A 21488-nucleotide genomic window follows, 5' to 3' on the forward strand; every position below is an offset into this window, starting at 1 on the left:
TGATGGAGGTGGGATGCCAGCACTCTGCCTGCCATAATGGAGGTGGGATGCAAGCAGACAGTCCAACTGGGACATTGCAACCACTGGACCATCAAGTGCCATATCAAATGTAAATGATCCATGATGAAACAGTTCACCTAGCATCAACATACTGGTAAACACATCTGTATTTCATTGTGGCTTTACTGCAAATTCTTCTTAAACCAAGTACAAGGAGTCCCCATAAACAAAAAGATTAGATACCATTAAAATCTTTCATATATTGATTTTTCGTATATTAAAGCATTTTTCCCCATAAGTAACTTAAGAAAATGAGGAGAGGCATTCCACAAGCCCCACAAAATCTGTAAACTAACTACTCTGTACTGTACTAGGCTGGTTGTAAGCTCTTAAATCTACAGCAGAAATGTTAATAAAAGCTAAATGAACTTTAAGCAGCTGTTTATCAAAATACTGAGTAAAAAAGAGAAAACAGTACTGTACAGTACTGTATATACAGATAAGGCCCGATCTCACTCATACCCTGGCCTTCCTCATGCCTCTTGATAATTTCAAGCTTGCGCTCCAGAGTCAGGGTTCGGTGTTGCTTCTTCCTGAGAGGCTCCAGAGATGATGATGAAGGTGAGTGATGCTTGGGTGGCTTGATGCAAGATGCAAAAGATTCTCGGAATACAGAAGGCACGCACTACACAGCTGGGGAGCGGGAACGGACTGGGATGAAGCGGAGGTAGCTGCTTGCCTTGCCATACACGATAGTGGTGCTGTGGTCGGTCACACACCAAATTTGAATCATTTTCTCGTAGTGCATTTCGTACCATCGAAGCATATGTCTTTCATATAAGGGAATTTGTCCTATATTTTTCACTTTCATACCTTTGAATTTTCGTATATTGGGGACTCGCTGTACCTCATCAAACAATAATTATTATGACATCAGTCTTTTCCTGCTGTTATCAAGTTCAGTTGAGCAATACTGCAACTACTATAAATATTATCATTTGCAACACTAGCCCGAAGAGAACATTATGAATATAAATCTTAATAAACTACACTACAGTAGGAATAAACTATCTATCTATCTATCTATAGCCCGACGCCCTAATCCCGCAAAGGGTGGCCGCAGACAAAACGACACTGTACTAATTAAAAAGTGCACCAGCTATTATAATTATTATTATTCCTCTTTCTTCTAACTATGGGTGACTTTACACTCCCTCTTGTCTTCCTTTCCTTCATCCTTTCCTCTTCCTTCTGCCTATATGGGTAACTTTACACTGAGTGACAAGCCAAATGGTTTCCTGTACACCAGGAAACCATTTATTAAGCTGGACAGTAACCAAATAACTAGATTATGATGCCTGATGGTTTAGTGGGTAATTGTAATTAAAAAATGCTCCAGTCAGATTGAGCCTGTGTAGGTTTATATCCATGGGGTGGTTGGAGTTTATTGCTCATGTAATGGCATTCAGTGATGAGTGAGGCTGGTCACTCTCATCTTACATGTTAGGACCAACTTGCCTAGCCCCTGGTTCCTACGGTCCTAATGGGGTGACATAGGATTGGATGTTGGATGGATGGATGTATTATTATTATTATTATTTGTGGTAAGTGGGGGCACTCACCATCCACTCACTAGATGTATATTATTATTTGTGGTAAGTGGGGGCACTCACCATCCACTCACTAGGTGTAGTGCTGCTCTCGGGTGTATGCCCTTTCCTCTCCTCCATGCTTCTTTCCTTACATCCTCTTCTGTCTTTCTTTCCTTCATTATTGCCTCGTCCTTCTGTCTACAGGTGACTTTGCACTCCCTCATCTGTCTTTCTTTCCCACATTCTTTCCACTTCTTTCTGCCTGTGGGTGACTCTACACTGAGTGACATGCCAAGTGGTTTCCTGTACACCAGGGAACCATTTACTCCACTGGGTGGTAACCATATAACCAAATTTTGGCGCCTGGTGGTTTAGCGAGTAACTACTGTGCTCCAATCAGACTGAGCTGGTGAAGGTTTATATCCAACGGATGGTTGGGGTTTGCTGCTCATGTAATGCCACTCAGGGATGAGTGAGGCTGCTCACTCTCATCTTAAATGTCAGGACCAACTTGCCTAGCCCCAGGCTCCTACACTCCTCATGGGGCAATGTAGGATTGGATGATGATGACTGATGATGATGATGATTATTATTATATTCACTGTATATATTATTTACTGTGTGTGTTTCTAAACATGTACATCACTGAACTTAATAAAATACTGTACATACAGTAACTATATACACTGCAGCATAAGTACAGTACTTACAAGAAGCAGAGTCAAAGACTAGAAAACCGGTAACTGTGCCATATGTTATAAACTAATGTTATCTAATCAATCCTGATATGAAGCATCCACCTAAACGATGTGACAAAGAACACCACTACACTGCATACATATACTGTACAGACAAACAACCCAATTTTTATTTAAAAGGAAAAAAAAATGTACCTACCCTAGTTATATAAAGGCAATTAAACTTAAGTATTTAGTCTATTTCTTTCTCCTTTATAGCAGTGGCTTATTTAATGTCCTGGACACTTTAGGTACAACTAATGGTTCAACATCACAGTACATGCTATCCTCGTTATAATGATGGGATGCATTTGGGGAAACCCATCATTAAGTCGGGGTATCAAAAAAACATAGACAGTATAGGGATGCGCTGTACAGCCTTGGGATCCCTCCAAAACCAATTCCAAAACCCACCCAGTGAGTCCAAAAACAAGTTTCTAGTTCACCTGAACTCCCAAATAGCTTTAAAACAACCTAAACTAAGCCTAAAAACATTTTATAACTCACCTAAACCTGAAAATAATATCTGGAATCATCAAAAATAAGTCTGGAAAAAAATCAAACTTAGTAAACTGTACCCCAAAAAGAGTGTTCACCTCACCTATGACTAAAACACATTAATATGTCTAAAAACAGTTTATAAATCAATGTAAACACAATATTTAAATCTAAAAGATCATAAAAATCAGTTAAAAAAGAAACCATTGGAAAAAAAAATCGGATAACTGGGGACTAGCCACTGATAGGCAGGGAAGGGTGTTAATTTTTTTAAATCTCTGTGGCAGGATATCGTATAGCGGCTGATTGTATAAATTACATCAATATCACTCACAGGGTTATACGTTATGAAGTTGCAAGGTCATCAGGATTACTAACAGTTCAGAAATAAACACAGACTAAGAAGGGTAGGTTGCCACTCCAGCTAAAATCAGGGAGAAAAAATTGCTCCAAATCAAAATGCCAGGATCACATTTGAAACTAAACTCTTAATTATCTGTTGTCATTCAGCTAAGCCCTATGCTGGTTAAAGCAAAATGCCAGATACTGCATATCCGGCACAACATTCAGCTTTGAGCCAGATAGTGATTTTATCCATCTCAACCCTCTATCCCAGTAACTTTACCATGAGTAAAAGATGTTAACTGTGCATATAAAAACAATACAGGAATGATACAGTAGAGTAATACAGTACTGTACACAGCATACTAATGTACGAGGTCTATCTATCTATCCAATGCCTGACACCATAATCCCACAAGGGGTGGCCATTTGTCTTTGAGCTAGCGGTTTTACAGAGAGGGCAATTAATCCTCCGCCAAACCACTTGTTAAACATGCAGAGAAAAGCAAGTTGGTTATATGGTTACCACCCAATGTTGTAAATGGTTTCCTGGCTAACAGGAAACCATTAGGCTTGTCACTCAATGTAAAACTGCCTGAAATGGAAAGAAGAGTAATAAAAAGTGACACGAAAGATGAAGGAAACAGGAAGAGAGGAGGACAGACACAGAAAAAGAATGATAAAGGTTAAAGAAGAATCAAGTGAGTGGATGAGGGTCGCCACTACCTACCACTATTGTACGAGGGGCTATTCAATATTTTCTGGGCTAGTGCTATATAAAACTGAAAACTCAATATAGCTCTTATTGGCCGCCATCACCCTTGAAGTACAGTAGTTCCCTTGTGCATTAATACACCAGTCCCAACGCTTCCTTCATAGCTGGAATGCTCCTTTTCAAGGAGTGTTGAGCACCACCTGCTATTCCTTCAGGACATCCTCAATGGTATCAAAACAATGCCCTTTCAACTTGACTTTCATTTTTAGGAACAGAAAGAAGTCACAGAGGGCCAAATCCAGCGAGTAAAGAGGGTGCGGGATAATAACCATGTTGTTCTTGGCTAAAAACTGCTGGGTGTTTAGCGCACTGTGAGCCGGGGAGTTGTCGTGGTGAAGCAGCCAGTTGTCTCACTAAAGGTCAGGGTGTAGCCTTCTCACATCTTCACGCACATCCTCAAATATTCTCATTCTAAAATCTTGCACCCTTACAAATGAGCTGCTGAATTTTTGTGACATTTTGAGGAGTTGTGCTGGTTGAGGGCCTCCCTGTGTGGTCGTCGTCGTCAACTGTGGTTCGATGGGCCCTGAATCACGCATGCCACTGAAACACCTGTGTCCAACCAAGAGAATGCTCCCCAAACACTTGCAGAATCTTTACCTGGGTCTCTGTTGCATTTTTCTCAAGATCTGCATAAAATCTGATGCTAATTTGCTCTTCCTTTTTTACATCCACCTAAAAAATCGCCTGACAACACATGTACGAGAGCAAACACAGGAACATCACTAATCTCCACATCCGCCAAGCTCTGCGCTGTGTGCTACACTGACTCACAATGCATGTTTGTACTACCGTAGCACCTAGAGGCACGTCGCGCTACTATAACCCGTTTAGGCATCATGATCTCAGTCTGGAAAATTTTGGACAGTATCTTGTATATACTCGCGAAGTGTTGGTGTCAATGGGGAGAAACAGCAGTGGGGGGTTCACAGTACAGTACACAACACATGTATAGCCAGGACATGAGCAATGACGGGTCATTAGCTTTGCAATACAATACAGTACAGTAGTGAGAACATGGGATGCCAAAGAGTTAGTCAAAGCACCAGGGTTTTGCAACCGCACTGTCAGAAGAGTGGAACTGCACAGGCACGTCTTGACTCTATGACATCCATGCCCATGGGTGAGAATAAGAGCATGGGGGTATTTTTGGAGTGCCAGATAAGCCATGCCAACAACGGATTCCAATTGGCTGGTGCGTAGCGGGAATTTTCATTGGTTCCTGAGTTTTGGGATTTCCCCTGGTGCCAGTTGGCTACTGCTTACATGCTGGTTGAGACCCCCTCAACATTGGATATTGCACTGGATCACCAGATACATCGTGTTTCAGTGCTAGATGTTGTATAAAAATTCACTGGATATTGCTTAAACAGAGCCAAGATAGCTGCACCAAATATTGTGAAGACAGATAATTCAGGGTTTACTGTATTAGTAAAAACAGTCACCATGTAAAACAGGCTAATGTACAGTAACTGCAACTATGAAGCTGCACACCTTATACAAATCTCTGGGCCTGAGACTTCATAAAATCATTGACTGATTTCATACAAAATACAAGACAGAAGTACACACGATGTCTCCACACGAAGCATTCCAACCATCCTTTGAAGGAAGACAACTTCATATGGCACTGATTAGGCTTGGCAATTAAACTGCCTAGTTATAAAAACATCCCTGAACTACCTTCCCTATCCTCCGAAAGAAGAAAGGTGGACAGCCGGAGAAGGACAACTTAAGCCTGCAAATCCACCAGGTTTACATTTCTGATATATATGCCTGAGGCAAAACATCAATAATACAGTAGTTTTAAAGCTTTATTGGACTCATTTAGTTGGAACACCTTAACCCAAGAGACCATCATGCATCTGTTGATTACGGTATATAGGTAATGGGTATCATTCTGCCTAGTAAATGGCCTTCCAGGTTAGAGGAAAACACATGGCCTATCACTCTGTAAAGTCACCTAAAGGTAACACTACATCTCATTAGAGGCTAGTGAGTGCATATTATTAACCCCAAAAAGACGGGCATCGGAAAGTTCTGACATAGGCTCAGGACAGGCATAATTGGCGGGTGCAATGTGGTGGGGGATTTTTTTTTTTTTTTTTTGGGGGGGGGGGGGGTGGTAGGGTGGTGTGAGGATGGGGACTGGGTGCTTGGAGGAGGTGGGGGGTGGGGGTGATGGCTGGGGGTGGTAAGTGGTGGGTGGGGAGAGGGTTGGGGGGAAAAGGGTGGGGATGGCAGTGGGGGTTGGAGTGGTGGGATTGTTTGGGGGGTGTGGGAGTTTGGGGGTGGGGGGTGGAGGAAAGTAGGGGGTGGAGGGTGGTGGGGGTAGGGGGTGGGCAGTAGGGAATGGGGGATAGGTGGGTGGTGGGAGATGGTGGGGGGATGGATGGGGGAATGGGGGGTAGTGCAGGAGTTGTTGGGGGATTGGGGGTTGTGGGGGTGTGGTGGATAGGGGTGGGGATGGGAAGGGTAGGGGTGGTGGGAGGGTGGGAGTTTGGGGTGGTAGGGGGCAGTGGGGGTCTTGGGGAGATGGTGGGGGAGTTGGGAGGTGGTGGGGGTTTGGGGGTGGAGGGGTGGGGGGTGAGGGTTGGGGTGGGTGGTGTGTGGGTGTGGTGGTAGGGGGGTGGGGGGACATGACCGTATGTGTGGATACCTGTCTTTTTGGCCCTACTGTAGTACCCTTGGACAGCATATGCAGACACCCGTCTTTTACGGGTTAAACCCAATGCACTGAAATGCACAAAACATTTAACACATGCTTTTCCCTTATGCATGTGCAACAATGTGTTTCACCTTCAAACACTCCCATGAAGTGAATGCTCTGGGAAGCATAAAAATTCTAAGTTTTCTTTAAACGACAAAATTTGCAAATAAAGTTGCCAAACTGTACTTCGAGTGAATCCATGATGAGAGACACCCCACAGAATGAAGCTATAATGCTTAAAAAGGGTCATGTGATGAGTTATGGAACAATATTACAAACTTAGCAACTTCATTCTTCACTATGTAATGAAAACTGTGTGCAAAGACATTGTTACATTTCTCAAAAGCAGGGTTGGTGATTTAAAAAAAAAAAAAAAAAAAAAAAAAATCAATGATTTATTTATTCAATTATTATTATTATTATTATTTATTTATTTATTTTTTTTTTTTAATACAGCCAATATTTCAAGAGCAGTACAGTATACTGAATACTGTTAACTTCATGTTTTGTTTATCCACTGATGGTACAGACTGAAAGCCACTGCCCAGAATCCAGATACATACAGGTATCTGTTCAAGTCCTGTCTGTACGCTACTGGTTAAGGCTGAGCTGCCAGTGGTAATCAAGACAGCATATTCCAAGCTGATTATATTTCCACACAGAAAAATCTTAAGCTGATATTATTAGGACATGGCCTTAAGTGACCAAGCATAGCCTATCTAGATTATGGCTTTGGTTTTTGATTATGGCTCATTATTTCAGATGTACAAATAATTTCAAGACTTAGTTACACAAATGTAAAAATATTTTTTCTGTCATACAATGCAGCAATTTCTAATGGCACCATTCTCCAAAATCTGCTAACTTAATGGTTAAGTATCTGAATAAATGAATGCCAACACAAAGTTATACACAACTTTTATAAACCTTCAGATTTTATTTTTGTTAACTTTTGGATTAAAAAAAAAAAAAAAAAAAATAGCAAAAAAAAAAAAAAAAAAATCGACTTAATCACATGATAAAATAAATTTGATTTAATCAATGCCAACCCTGCTCAAAAGTACTGAAATTATTTTCAAACTAAATTATAGTTTTAAATCTCTTTCTCAATTATTCATTCATTCATTGCCAGGAGCCATGTATCCCAAACGGGGTGGCCAACGGCTTAGAGTTAATTGTTTTACAGGGAGAGGCACTAATCCTCCACCAACCCCACTTGACACGTAGGGAGAACGTTATGCCAACAGCATCTGGTGTTCCCAGGCGGTCACCCATCCAAGTACTAACCAGACCCAACGTTGCTTACTGAATAAATACTTCCGATATAATAATAATGAACACACTCAAGGGGCACTTACTAGGACCCATGGCGAGTCCCTCTTCACTTCCTAATTTGTCAGTCCGTCTCTCCATGTGACTCCACAGGCTCCTCTCAAATAACTCTCACTCTTGACTTCTGTCCCTTAAACAAAGTCCAAGCTTCACTTCCATACATTAGAGATGGTATCACAATACTGTCATGTAGTAACTTTTTCACTTCCAAGCTCACTTCCTTGTTTCTTATCACTGCTTTCAAAGAACCAGCAACCTTTCTTCCTTGCTGTACCCTTTCAAGCACTTCACCCTCTCAACTTCCATCTTTGCTCATCACACTACCCAAGTACTTAAATGCATTCACATTTTTTTACTTAAAAAAAAAAAAATCACAATCTTCCACTCTTGGAATATAATATTTTTGGTAAATTTGCATTTTTGGACAGTCAGAGTTATTCAGATTTTACTTCGAACTTAACCAAACTAAGTTAACATACTTAAACTAAATTAACCGATCAAACCTAGCTACCCTAACAGATAATCTTACTTAACTGGCCTACGTGAAGGTTGTGATTGAAACTGCAATAATACTGTATATTTTTCCTTTATACCAATGTAAAACAAAGTTGCATTAATGTATTCCAAATGTCAGAATTTAACTGTGCAAACCAATTGCAACAATGGCTTATTTGAATTAAAAAAAAAACAAATTATCATTCCTAATTTTGGTATCGTATCAGTTATTACTCCATAATTAAGGTGTCAAAAATTAATTACACTAACGCTGTCTGGAACACGGACTTGTCAACTTCCAATCTGTAGCTGTGAACTGGAGTCCTCCTACCGGTAGTTTCTCCCTGTCATCAATTTTTAAAATGTACATTTATAAACCTATATATGGTTTGCCTGGCTCATTATTTTACAGTGATCGGCGGCCTTGTCATTACACATTCCAAAGCATTATTTAGTTAATCACAGCATAACACATCTGCGTTGAAGATCGTGTTTTATCTTTTATCACGGACAGTGGCTGTTCCAGTTTTTATTACGGACAGTGGGTCTTGCATCTTACCTTCAAACTCGTCCCCAAAGTGACTTCTAACGCTTCAACAGAGAGCAGGGAAATGTCTAGCTTCCGTCATTCTCCGACCTGAGGAATAATTCGACCTCGAGCCCTCGGCACGCAGCCAGCCTCTTGTTTACTGTAACTAGCAACCATAGCTCCGCCCACCGATGTTGCACATGGTTTTACCCATTCTCACCACCAAATTCTGAAAAATTATACACATATGTCTCGAGAGCGAAAAAGGTAGGTGAAAATGTACTTAATCAGTCACAAAGATTTAATCTTGTACATCCTGCTAGTTACCGTACTCTAATTGCATGCCATGCTGCAAGACGTCAGTTTGAGAAATGTGGTGAAACTACTACGAAATAGACTGTGGTGTAATAGGCCATACACATGAGAAACGAATTCGATGGTACACATCGAGGATTTGCATGCACCCTCTCCCCCCTCCCTTTTTTCAGCACTATCGTGACCTATTTGAGTGGATTTTATGCGGGATGGGGATGCTTAGAAGTCAGTCAAGTAGCGATTTCGGAATATGTCTTTCATGAGGCTCCCTTTTTTCTCCGCATTAACGAATTTTATGCTGGCTGTGCCTGTTCAATTATTTTTCATTTTATCCATAGTTGTTTAATTATTCTTGTTCTAATTGTTATTTTTTCCGCATCTTGATTTTTGAATGCCAGTAGATTGGCCATAAAATCTTGGGTGTCTTGTATGTAGGGCTGTTGTAAAAAAGTGTGTTTGTTCCGTATGTGGCCGTAACCGCTGCAAAATAGTAGAAAGTGACCGAGGGTTTCATAACTATGTCCACACACTGGGCAGGCTGACTCGTCCTTGAAGTCCTTTTCTCCAGTTTAGGTCACTTTCGGTCAGGTACTGTTATGTTCACTGTAATCCTTTACTACTCTTATACTGTCCAGCTTACGAATGCCTCTATTTTATAACATAGAGTGAAACTTATTTTTTTCAGAGGGTATGTGGCTACACCCAAAAACCACGGTGTAGCCAAACCCACGAATGTCCAATCACTATAACTGTATGTAACTGTACAACCCACCACCTTCTTTTGTTGTATTAGCGCTCTTTACCTTTTACAACAATAAAAATTTCAATTCAATTCAATTCAACACTTTTAAATAGTTCGGCACTTAAAACTGTGTTAATGTTACCAAATGAGATATTATAAATTGCGGTACAGTATATAAAAAAGCCAGGTTCAATATAAAGGCAGGAATTTTATTAATTAATAAGGGGTTGTTAGTTGGCGAGAACGAAACGAAAACGTAGTTCTTGCATGGTGTGGACTGTGGAGTCTCGAAGATCGGAGAGTGGGAAGAGGAGGTTCATATTTTATCTGCTTACATCACGGTGCCAAGCGGGTAAGCCCTTTTGATGTTTATATATTTCCCGTCTAAACCCTCCCAGATCATAGTGACGTAGTAGAATCCCGGTTCAGCATTAGCTTTCACCCCGTACAGGCATTCGCATACAGGACGTCATTTTGTCAACATCGCTGTTTGAAATGTTGACAAAACAGAAGCTCTGTAAACGAGTGCTAATACGATTCTGGGTGAGAGAGCCGTAGCGTACGGACGTTTCGGAGATCTGGTCCCGGTACCCGGAGTGACGTTGCTCTTACGTTGCTCTTACATCTTACCGTAGAGTGTGATATACGGGGTAGAGTGTTTAGTACCTCTTGTGTGGAGGGAAGGTGCGTGTGTGTGTGTAGTGGTGAATAATGGAAGGGGAGAGTGGAGGAGCAGATATGGACACCGGCTGGCAGGGCGGAAAAAGACCCCACCATATGTCAACCTCGGGTGAGGAAAAGTCTTCGGGATCGACTGAGAAGGCCAGGAAAACGTTGCCTCAGCCCAAGCCCGTCACTCAAGCTCTAGAGGAAGGTGTGGCAGTGCAGACAAGGGTGACCTACATAGTGCGGACCCAGGACCGATCCAGAGTGTTTTGTCACCCACAGAGGGTGACAGATGCCCTCAATGAATCTCCTTTTGCTAAATACATTGTGGAGGGATCCACCAAGCCACTGGGGGATGGATCGTGCCTATCCTTTACAATCTTTTCAGCTAACTTGACCAAGCTCGAACAACAGCCCGAGGAAATGGTGAATTTGGGACCTTGGGCTGTGGTGTGCAGGCGCGCCAGTTATGAACCCGGAGGTGCTGTAAAAGTGGGCAAGATTGGGCCGATTTCCCCAGAACTGGACGTCTCAGTGATAGCAGAGAGGCTGCGCCCTGCAGACAACCATGCCTCTCAACTCTTGGAGGTTACCAGGATTCCGGTTCGCTTTCCGGCCCCCGGTGCTTCCAGCCAGTCACAATGGGTAAGACTCGTCTATCGTGGCCCCCTTCCCTCCAGGGTCTTCTTCGGGTACTTGTCGTTCCCGGTTGGTGAGTACACCCGTCCCATATTACGTTGCCATAATTGCCATCTGTTTGGTCATACCCGACTTACTTGTAGAAACAAGGTTAGGTGCTCCATGTGTAGTGGCTATCACCCCTTTAGGGCAGGATCAGAGGACAACCAGAAATGCACCAGAGACCCTAGGTGTTTTATTTGTGGAAGTGATGAACACAGGGTGGTGTCCAAGGTCTGCCCCATCTACAGGAGGGCCAACGACATATACATGACCATGATGAAGGCAGGTGCCAGCTCTGCGGAGACCAACAAGTGCCTTCGTGAACTACACACTGCGTCCCGTAGCACCCCGACTCCCAGTGGGCCAGGTCGACTGACACCTTCCCAGGCCCCCCGCAGTGCCCTCGTTCAGCAAGGTAAGACTTATGCTAACTGTGTATCCTCAAACCGCTATGCAGTCCTTGCTGATGATGTTCAGGAGGAGGACCTAGGACTGACTGATGTATTGGGAGTCTCCACCCACCCCGCATCAGGGGCAGAGGTCATTATCCACGCAGACACCACTGTGAATAAGGCACCATCACGCCCCCACACTGTTTTTCACAACCGTCACCGCACTGCCAGCCCTCAAGCCCGGGGGGTGCCTCCACAGGATCCAGATATGGCTACCATTGGGAATGATAGTACCTCACAACAGTGTTCCTCTGGCCCCACCCCTGCCCTGCCTTTGTTGGGCCGACGGAGACTTCACCCTACCCATCCAGGACATCAACGAAATTCAGAGCCTCTGTCTTCCATTGATGAGGGTCCAGGTTCAGGGAACTCTTTTATAACACTTCTCACCGAGGCACTGACATTACACCAACAGGGGAAGTCCCTCATAGAAATCTGTTCCCTCCTTTGGCCGCGGCTATTGTCCCTGATACTGTCATGGGGGGTACAGGTGGCTTAAGAATCCTGCTGTGGAATTCTCATTCACTAGTCCACAAGTCACAGGATTTTAAAATTTTAGTGGCTGAAAAGGAACCAAATGTGGTAGGGGTGTGTGAGACCTGGCTACAACCCCGCATCCGCCTCACCCTGGGGGGTTTTATAGTCTATAGGTCCGACCGCCCTCAGGGGAGGGGTGGGGGCCTATTACTGGCTGTTCGGGAGACCTCCCAGAGTGTGAGTTTGCCTCTTACCCAATATCCCAGTGGCCTGATGGAAGTCTTGGCGGTAAGGGTGGCTCTTAGATCTGGATGGGCGTCAGTGCTGTTATGTTACAATCCATGTCAGGATGTGTCCCGGGAGGAATTAGTACATTACTTTCATCAGCTGCCGGCCCCTGCCTTCATCATGGGGGATTTTAACGCCCATCATCACCTCTGGGATCCTTCACTAACCATCAATAATGTATCAGGATCGTCTCTTTTTCAGGCACTCTTAGACTCCCCACGCATCGGACTTCTCACACCTCCTGGCCTGTACACCAGATATGACCCCCATTCCGGACGACCATCAGTCTTGGACCTCTGCCTTGGAGATCCAGTGTTCCAGTGTCCAGTTGTAGAGGTGGGTCCCTATATGGGCAGCGATCATCTACCAGTCTTCTATGATTATCTGGGCCTTTCCACGTTGCAGTCAGGAGACTGTCGCCCAAGATGGAAGCTGGTGGGAGACAAATGGGACACATTCCAGAAGGAACTGGCTTCCTGTTTTCCAGGCAGCTGGGGCTCCCCTCCACTGTCAGCTAAGGAGTTTGCACATCTCTTGGTTGAGGTGGGAGGCAGAGTCTTTGAGCGTTCAACTCGCCGTTGTGTACACCGAGCAGGAGTCCCATGGTGGTCAGTCGAGTGTGCGGATGCAGTCAGGGCCCGTCATCGAGCCTGGCACATGTGGAGCCGCAACCCTAGCCTAGAACTGGGGCGCAAGTACCGTCGGATTAATGCCATCTGCTCCAGAACCATCAAGTCGGCAAAACGGCAAGCCTGGACCTCCTTCTGTGCCAGCCTTTCCTTCTCCACCTCCACGGCCCGCACTTGGAGATTCTTACGGGCTATGTCAGGACGCCCTACCACCCACACTTATCCACTCCGCAGGGATGGTCTGTGCCTGCTTGATGACCTGTCCAAGGCTGACTATCTGGCGTCATTCTTCGACACCCAGTTCGGCCATCCATCTGCTTTGCCCTCTTCCACGGTGTACGAGGAGGCAATACAACGAAGCGTCTCTTCCCCTGCAACTGCTGGTCTAGACAATCTTTTCACTGCCTCAGAACTTGTCTCCGCCTTGTCTGCCCTTCGGACTGGCAGGGCGGCGGGCCCAGACTCTGTGACCAATGAATTCCTCCAGCGACTGACACCCAACCTGCAGGATTGCCTCCTTCACATTTATAATCGCAGCTGGAGCCAGGGAATATTCCCGGTGGAATGGAAGTCCTCAATGCTGCTGCCTTTCCTTAAGCCAGGCAAGGACCCGACCAAGCCATCTTCGTACAGGCCCATCGCCCTTCTCTCGTGTGTAGGGAAACTGCTGGAGAGGATGGTGGCTCGTCGCCTGTCATGGTGGCTAGAATCTAGATCCCTTCTTAAAGAGGAACAATGTGGTTTTCGCCCATGCCGGGGCACCTTGGACATACTCTGCCAGCTGGAATACCTGATCCACGACACGTACCGCAAGGGGCTATATATGCTGGCCCTTTTCGTGGACATCAAGGGGGCCTTTGACTCATCGCCACATACTGGCATCCTGTATAAGCTCTCCCGCCTTGGGGTCTCTGGTTCAGTGTTGGCATGGTTTGTCAACTATCTGGATGGCAGGAGTTATGTCGTATCTGTTGGTGGGGCCACTTCCTCTCCTCGTCCCATCCGTAGAGGGGTGCCCCAAGGCTCAGTTCTCAGCCCCTTGCTTTTCAATGTTTTGATGTCAGACCTGCCCAACCATCCGGACGTCTCCACATTGGTTTATGCAGATGACGTGACTATCATTAGCAGGGACACCACCATGGAAGGTGCACAGAGGAGACTTCAGGCGGCTGTCTCAACTCTAGAGGACTGGGTTCACCAATGGGATCTGGAGATCGGGGTGTCAAAGTGTGCCGTGATGGCCTTCACCTTGCGTCGCATGCCATCTCAGCCGTTGGTCAGGATAGGCACTGAATCTCCTCCTGTAGTCCGTACTCACACCTTCTTGGGACTTCGTCTGGATGGGCCAGTCCTTACGTGGCGTCACCACATAGAATACCTCCGAACATCCTGCGCCAAGAGGCTAGACGTCATGAAGAGTGTAGCAGGGTCTAAATGGGGTGCCAACCGTGACCTTCTTTTAGGCTACTACCGTGCTGCTATCTTGGGAAAGATTAACTACGGGTGCTCAGTTTATGGTTCAGCATCCTCCACTCAGTTGCGAAAACTTGACCCGATACAAAACGCCGCCCTACGCATTGCCCTGGGCGCATTTTGTTCTTCCCCCGTGCTGTCCTTGCAGGCGGAGAGTGGTGTCCCTCCTCTACATGTCACCAGGTCGAAGCTCGTTTGCCGCCGCTACCAGGCCATACAACACTCCTCCCGCCATCACCCTTTACCAGTGCTCTTCGAGGAGGCGGGTGTCATTTTGTCACATCCTGCTTGGCCTGTGAGGTCCCGCCAGCCACTCTTGATCAGGGCTCTCTGGGCGTACAGGTCCCTCTCACTGCCACCACCACTCCGTCAGCCCCTCCCCTCAGTGCCCCCAACACCGCCTTGGAGGGACCTCTCATCTCTAGTATCATTCTGCCTGTCGGAGTCTTTTGACAAATCTCAAGATGGACATCTAGCACCAGCATTGTACAGAGAGCTGTCGGCCACGGTGTATGCGGGATACTTTGAAGTATTTACTGACGGTTCACACACCACAACACCCGCAGCATCTGCTGCGGCAATATACTTAGTGGACCTTTCTCTCTGCCAAACATGGCGCTTGGCTGCACTTCATGATAGTGTCACGTCGGAACTTTTCGCCCTCTTCAAGGCCTTGGCCTTCATCAAGGCACATCTCCAACCCCAGAAGGTGGTCATTTATACAGACTGTCTGGCAGCATTGCACCTTATTGTGTCCCCCAAGGCACAGTCAGCGAGACATCTCCTCTATGAGATTCAGACCCTGCTGAGTCAACTTCTCCAGGAGAATTGGGTACTTCGCCTACAGTGGATACCATCTCATGTGGGCATCAGGGGCAATGAGATAGTCGACAGGGCTGCAAGGCTGGCTTTGACCTCAGCAGCAGTGGAGACTCTTCCACTTCAAGAGGCAACTTGTAGCAGGCTTCTGACGGTTGCTAGTGGAAAGGCCTGGGACTCAGAATTGGCAGCAGAGCTCCCCTCCTCCACCTTAAGGGCTTACCGCACGGACTCCTCTTGTCACCCTTGGGCCCGTTCCACTGCTCGTGCCTTGGACGTGGCACTCACCAGACTGCGCATTGGACACGTTGGTCTGGCGTCCCATCTCCACCGCCTACGCCTGGTGCCGGACCCTTACTGCCAGTGGTGCAGAGATCAAGAGGAAACAATTGCCCACTTTCTTTTGCACTGTCCAAGATTTCACTCCATGCGCACAGAATTGAGGGATCGTCTGTCTAGCTTAGGTGTGCGAGACTTCACTCTGCCAGTACTCCTTGGAGGTGTGGGTCTGAACAGTACCCTAAGGTATCCTGTCATTCGTTTGGTGTGTGTCTTCTTAAGGAAGTCCAGGCAACTGCATCGCATCTAGGCAAGACATCTGCTCCATAAGCCACCGGAAGGGCTCCTCCGACCCCCTCGGAATTGAAAGCCCTAACTCAACACCAAGAACCAAGAACCAAGAGTGCTAATACAAGCTGAAAACTAATACTGAGCCAAAATTCTTCTTGATAACCATAATCTAGTGGGGTTTAGGCCAAACGTTGTACAAGAATCACTGCCACTTACCACGTAAGTACTATGATGCAACGTGAAAAAAAAAAAAAAAAAAAACGCCATCTTTTAACCCGCCCCGTCCCGTTGACGTATATACAGGGTATGCACTCGACCGTTTTGTCATGCTCAGTCCCGTTGACATATAAACGCCCTGCAATCGCAAAGTCCGTCATTTGCACATTTTTCAAATTTCATGCATGATTTTTGGTACATATACATGGGACACCTTCCTCAGTCCAAGGCCACGTGGGGATAATGCCTTACCCCGCGTGACCTCCCCCACTACCCTGCATGCCATGGTCTCAGCAACTCACCTGTTACGAGTGACCTGGCCAGTAAAGACATGTCGCACCATGGTTCGAAATTCAAGGCGAGAGTGACTCCCCAATCGATGACAAAGTGGAGGACAAAGTTTACATGGCACCAGAGGAAGAAATGGTCAGAAGTGATGAGCAGATAACATCGCCAAGGAAGGTGTGCTATGTTGATGTCTTTGGTGAGTGAAGCAACACTTAGATCGCCTACATTAATGTGTGAAAACCAATATACTCTCGTACTGCATATGAATTCGTACCAATTAAATACCGTATGTACCTGTTCTGAGTGGTTTAGAATAGTTGGTATTATTTTACAAGTGCACAGGGATTTGGAATCTCAATTTTACTCTTACAGATATCTAAATCTCACCATTGCGAACATTTTGAACCCTAGAAACAACTTCCGCAAATGAATATTAACGCGAAAAAAGATTTTTGAAAATTTTCCGAAAAATTACTCTCTACATAGTTGGGCGATACGCAAGACCCATTACGGCGCGTGCCTAATGCATTGCGGTCCTGTCTTGCGTGTGTCTACCATCACGTCACGGTTCACGTGACTTATGGGTGGGGCTAAAGCATATGTCTACTGTTACGTCACGCGCTATCTGCTCATGCGTGAAGTTCAAACTGATACAACCGGCGCGCAAATTTGAATTTCAGATACGGTAGGGTCCCGCAGGATTTGAAAGTTAGTTTGTCTCCAGCCACGACCTGTGAAGCCTGCAAAATTACCGTAAGTACTTCAGGAGCTGTAAACTGGTGAGTAAAGGCATTATTTCGTATTTACACCCGGTTAGGTTAGGTTAGATGAGGTTTGGTTATTGTCAGGGGGGGTCTGGGGGGCGAAGCCCCCCAGTTAGAAAGCACGGCCAGGGCTGGGGGGTCTGGGGGGCGAAGCCCCCCAGTTAGCAAACACGGACTCCCTAAGAAGCTTAAAATTTCATTTTTCTGAAGGATTTTAGTGTTTTCGATTTGAATTTGATAACAGTTTCAGTCGGAAATCACTCGTTTTTGCGTGTTTTCCCCACCCAAAACCCCGCTTTCCCACAGGTCCCCCATTGTTCTTGGCACGGAAAAATATAATTTTATGGCTTAGGTTAGTTTAGCTTAGGAGATAATGGTTTGCTGGTGACAGCGGGCAGGCGATTGTTGGTGCGAGTCGGTTGGGAGTAGGCCAGACGGCCCGGCGCGCAGCGGCCTGGCTGGTGAAACCAATGTATTTCTGATGGTTTTTGATGTGCTGTGAATTATTCTGACCTTCATTTCTATCGCAGATCAATATATTATGTGATTTCCCCCACCCAAAAACCCCGGGTTCGCCCATCTCCCCCATTCTTGTGGGGGGAAGGGGGGGTGGGGGATATCTTGAAATATACTGATTTGCGGCAGAAATGAAGGTCAGATTCGTTCAAAACACATCAAAAACTATCAGAAATACCCTGGTTTCACCAAAAAAGACGTCCCTGTGCACTTGTAAAAAATTACCGAATAGTTACCCCTCCCATAGAAAACGTCCTCTTTGGAGCCGGGCTTGATAGAAGATGGTACCAGGTGAGGGGAAGATCACCTATACCAGGCATTTCTAAGCTCAGGTGAGCACTTTCTGAATTTTTGATGTTTCTCATAAAAGGCGGAGGTTTTAGCGCAAAAGACTTTGAAAATCTGCTGGGATTGGGAGGGGGTCATTGTGAAAAATCTGCCAGGCCATGGCGGGTTAAATGTAGCAGCAATACTGGGGTGTCTGTGCCCAGTCAAGGATGCACAGGCTCAGCAACATTGTTTAAACTAATAACATACTTAATAAAAGAAACAGAAAGAAAAGGAACAGGCTTCAAGAAAAGGTTCAATCTGAAAATAGTATTTTATACGGATGATGGTTTGATGCTAGCTGAAAATGTGGAGGATGAAAAAAAAAAAAATAATAACAATAACTGAGATCAGTGAAAGGTATGGTTTGGAGATAAATAAAGATAAGAGTAATATCTTAATATGGAATTTGAAAGAACAGCCTGATATGATAGAAGGAGTGAAAGTGACATAAAATAAAATACCTGGTGTTGGGGTGAGGACCATGAGGGAGGTAGAAATAGTGAGGCCAGCTGAGGGAGATAGAAACGGCAAGGCCAGCATGAGTTTTATTGTAAGAGGTCCAGGCATGGGCACGTCTTATCACTAGCCCGCCAAGCCCCAGGTGTGGGCCGGTGGCATGTGCAGGAGCTCCGCTTGGCGGGAAGAGTTCATGCACAAGCACAAACTCCAACACCCTCTCTCCATTGGAGTGAATTCCCCACTTCCTGCAGCATTAATACAAAGCACATTGGTCAAGGAGGAGGGAGGTCACTTTAGTAACAAAACAATGGGCAGATACTGACACTCATCATAACTTAAGACTAGGCATTAGCCTACATGACACAATGCTGGCAAAATGTACAGGTTACAAATATGCTTACTTCAGAATGGCCTAATTGCTGCAGCAATAAGGAATTAAGTTACATGCACTGGAGCAACCATTGATCTGGTATCATGGTACAAGTGCAACAAGGTTATACACGTTACAAAACACCTTAACAAGCCTAGGGGTACAAAACACTGCAGTATCATGGTATATAGTTTTCTAGGTGTCTTGGGGTGCACCTAGTGTGCCACGGCCTTTCCAGGGGAGGGAGAAACTGAGGAGCATCCCCCTTGTGGTCGTCCTCCTGCCAGGAACCATGCACACTCATTGTGTGTGGTGGGTGTTTGTTCCCCTGTCTCCTTGTAGGGGTGTAGGTGGCAGTGACTCCTGAGGGAGGCTCGCCCACTACCGTCCAGCCTCACCAGGTTTTGCTGTGGGGCTGGTGTGTCAGCAGTAACCCCTACACGGTCCCGCTGCCCCGTCTCCTGCACGGTCTAATGCCACATTTTGGCGGGCCAGTTTGGACCGGTTTAGACCGGTCTGGACTCATAAGTGGTCACGAGAACAGGCAAATGTCGGTCTGATCCTGTCTGAGCCCCCTGTTGGCTGCAAGAGTGATTGAGAGTGACCTAGAAGAATGTCATTACGATTAGAAATAAAAGGTTCTTCCCGAATTCCTAAACAATATGGGCTGAAACCTGCCTTAAAGGTGCACAGAATACATTTAAAGTTGAAGATGACTGAGTGTGTATTCTCTCAACGAATTCTGAGCTATCTTTCTGCATCCTCTCAAATTTTATTTTGGTCATTAATGCTTTAATAATCTTATTTTGTGCAATCTAAAGTAGTACAGAGTCTCTACTTCATGGTGAGATTTATTTGGTTCCCTTCTTAGATGATCACAGGCTTCTTCTAGTGTTAAAAAAATCTAATTTAAAACTAATCTTATTCCCAAGTCCACCATTGTTGACCACCAGTGTATACACCCTGCCACGGATGCTCCTGGCCACTTTCTTGGCTGTTGCTGACACACATACGTTTGTGTGCAGACTGGTCTGGCTTAGGCTAGCTTCTGGGGCAGGACTGCTATCGACCAGTCTGTACTGGTCTAATTGTCTCGCCAGAACAGCTGTAAGACCTGTCTAAAAGCCTTACGAAGACGCGGCATAAGTAATATACAGTCGTCTCTCGCTTGGTTCAAGTTTTGGAGCAGCTCGTGCATGATGTCACAGGGTCCCCCAGCCGTCAGTTGGCTCGGGGCAGTGGTTGGGAGCAGATGTGTCTCCCCTCAGTCTCATCTCACTCATGTGGGAAGCTCAGTCATGCGGCATTTGCAAACATGCTAGTTTAAATATGGAATAATTTCTGAAGCAAAAGAGTTCAAAATTAGATTTAAAAATTTATCAAAGAAACTTAAAGATTATAAAGTTTTGTAAGACGATGAGTGATGTTTGAAGTAAATTATTCAACCACGGTGTACACCCATGTCCGCATGCTGCTCTATAATACAGTAATCCCTTCAAGATCCGATGTAATAGAGCCAAAAGCATGTCCAGGACTTGGGAAAATGCCCCCTGGACAGGTACTTATGGACCCTTACCCAACCTAACTTTGAAAACCACCTAAATAACTCCCTACTGGACATGCACAGCACCTATTTAAGACCCTATTCACCCAAATAAGGGACAAAAAGCATGAAATAAATGAAAAGGAACCAGAGAATGAGGAATTTGAAGTGAGAATGGAAAATATTTAGCTGTGCACAGGGTACTTACAACATGTCCATGGCTGTTGTGAAGATTAACCTGCCTCCTCTAAGACTCTGACCATTGTGAAAGTGCTCTTGAAGCACATGCAGTAATCCAATGTTGTGCTGCACTTATCCTTTGCACTGTGAATTATAATTGTATAACACTGCACATCTGTTCTTGCACCATGCCAGTGGCAACACACCATGTTTGCACTCTGCACGTAAACCTTTGCTCTCTGAATTCTAATTTCTTAACACTGCACAACTCTGTAAATTCCCGTGTGGTCTAGTGGCGAGGTATTGCAGTTTATTCACTGTTTATTCACAAAAACGAGCATGTGGGGTAGCCATGGTGACACGCATGTAGTCACAGTGGTATTTAGGTGGGAACTGGAGAGGGGAGGAATGCAGGGGCACTCTACTGCGCGTGAAAACACGGCTGTTTGTCACTGCGCGGCAAATTTAAAGTATGAATGAACACATATCGGCTTCTTGTCTGTGTGTGTGTGTGTGTGTGTGTGTGTGTAATTCACCGGGTCGGTCAGGATCACTTGATGTCGTGATCGTCAGCTTTTACCCTCCCGGAAGGGAGCTGAGAGCTCATATAGTCCGATCTAAGGGCAAGGCTGTGACCTTCACACACGCACACACCCGTCCCCTTGCTCGAGGGGGACAGTAACCACCCACTTCGTCAGTG

The 21488-nt window shown here is 45.4% G+C and overlaps 1 protein-coding gene across 1 annotated transcript in view; it reads right to left on the reverse strand.

The window, feature by feature from the left end:
• The window catches only part of LOC145401002 (uncharacterized), a 47623-nt gene extending 38558 nt beyond the window's left edge, over window positions 1-9065 (reverse strand). Inside the window, exon 1 of the mRNA XM_080273359.1 lies at window positions 9041-9065. The gene's annotated coding sequence lies outside the window, so the exon portion shown is untranslated. The remainder of the gene's footprint in view (window positions 1-9040) is intronic.
• Window positions 9066-21488: the final 12423 nt, after the last annotated feature.

This window comes from Coenobita brevimanus, chromosome 54, assembly GCF_032717465.1.
Source record: "Coenobita brevimanus isolate Jiangsu-jjx chromosome 54, ASM3271746v2, whole genome shotgun sequence".
NCBI classification, from domain to species: Eukaryota; Metazoa; Arthropoda; class Malacostraca; order Decapoda; family Coenobitidae; genus Coenobita; species Coenobita brevimanus.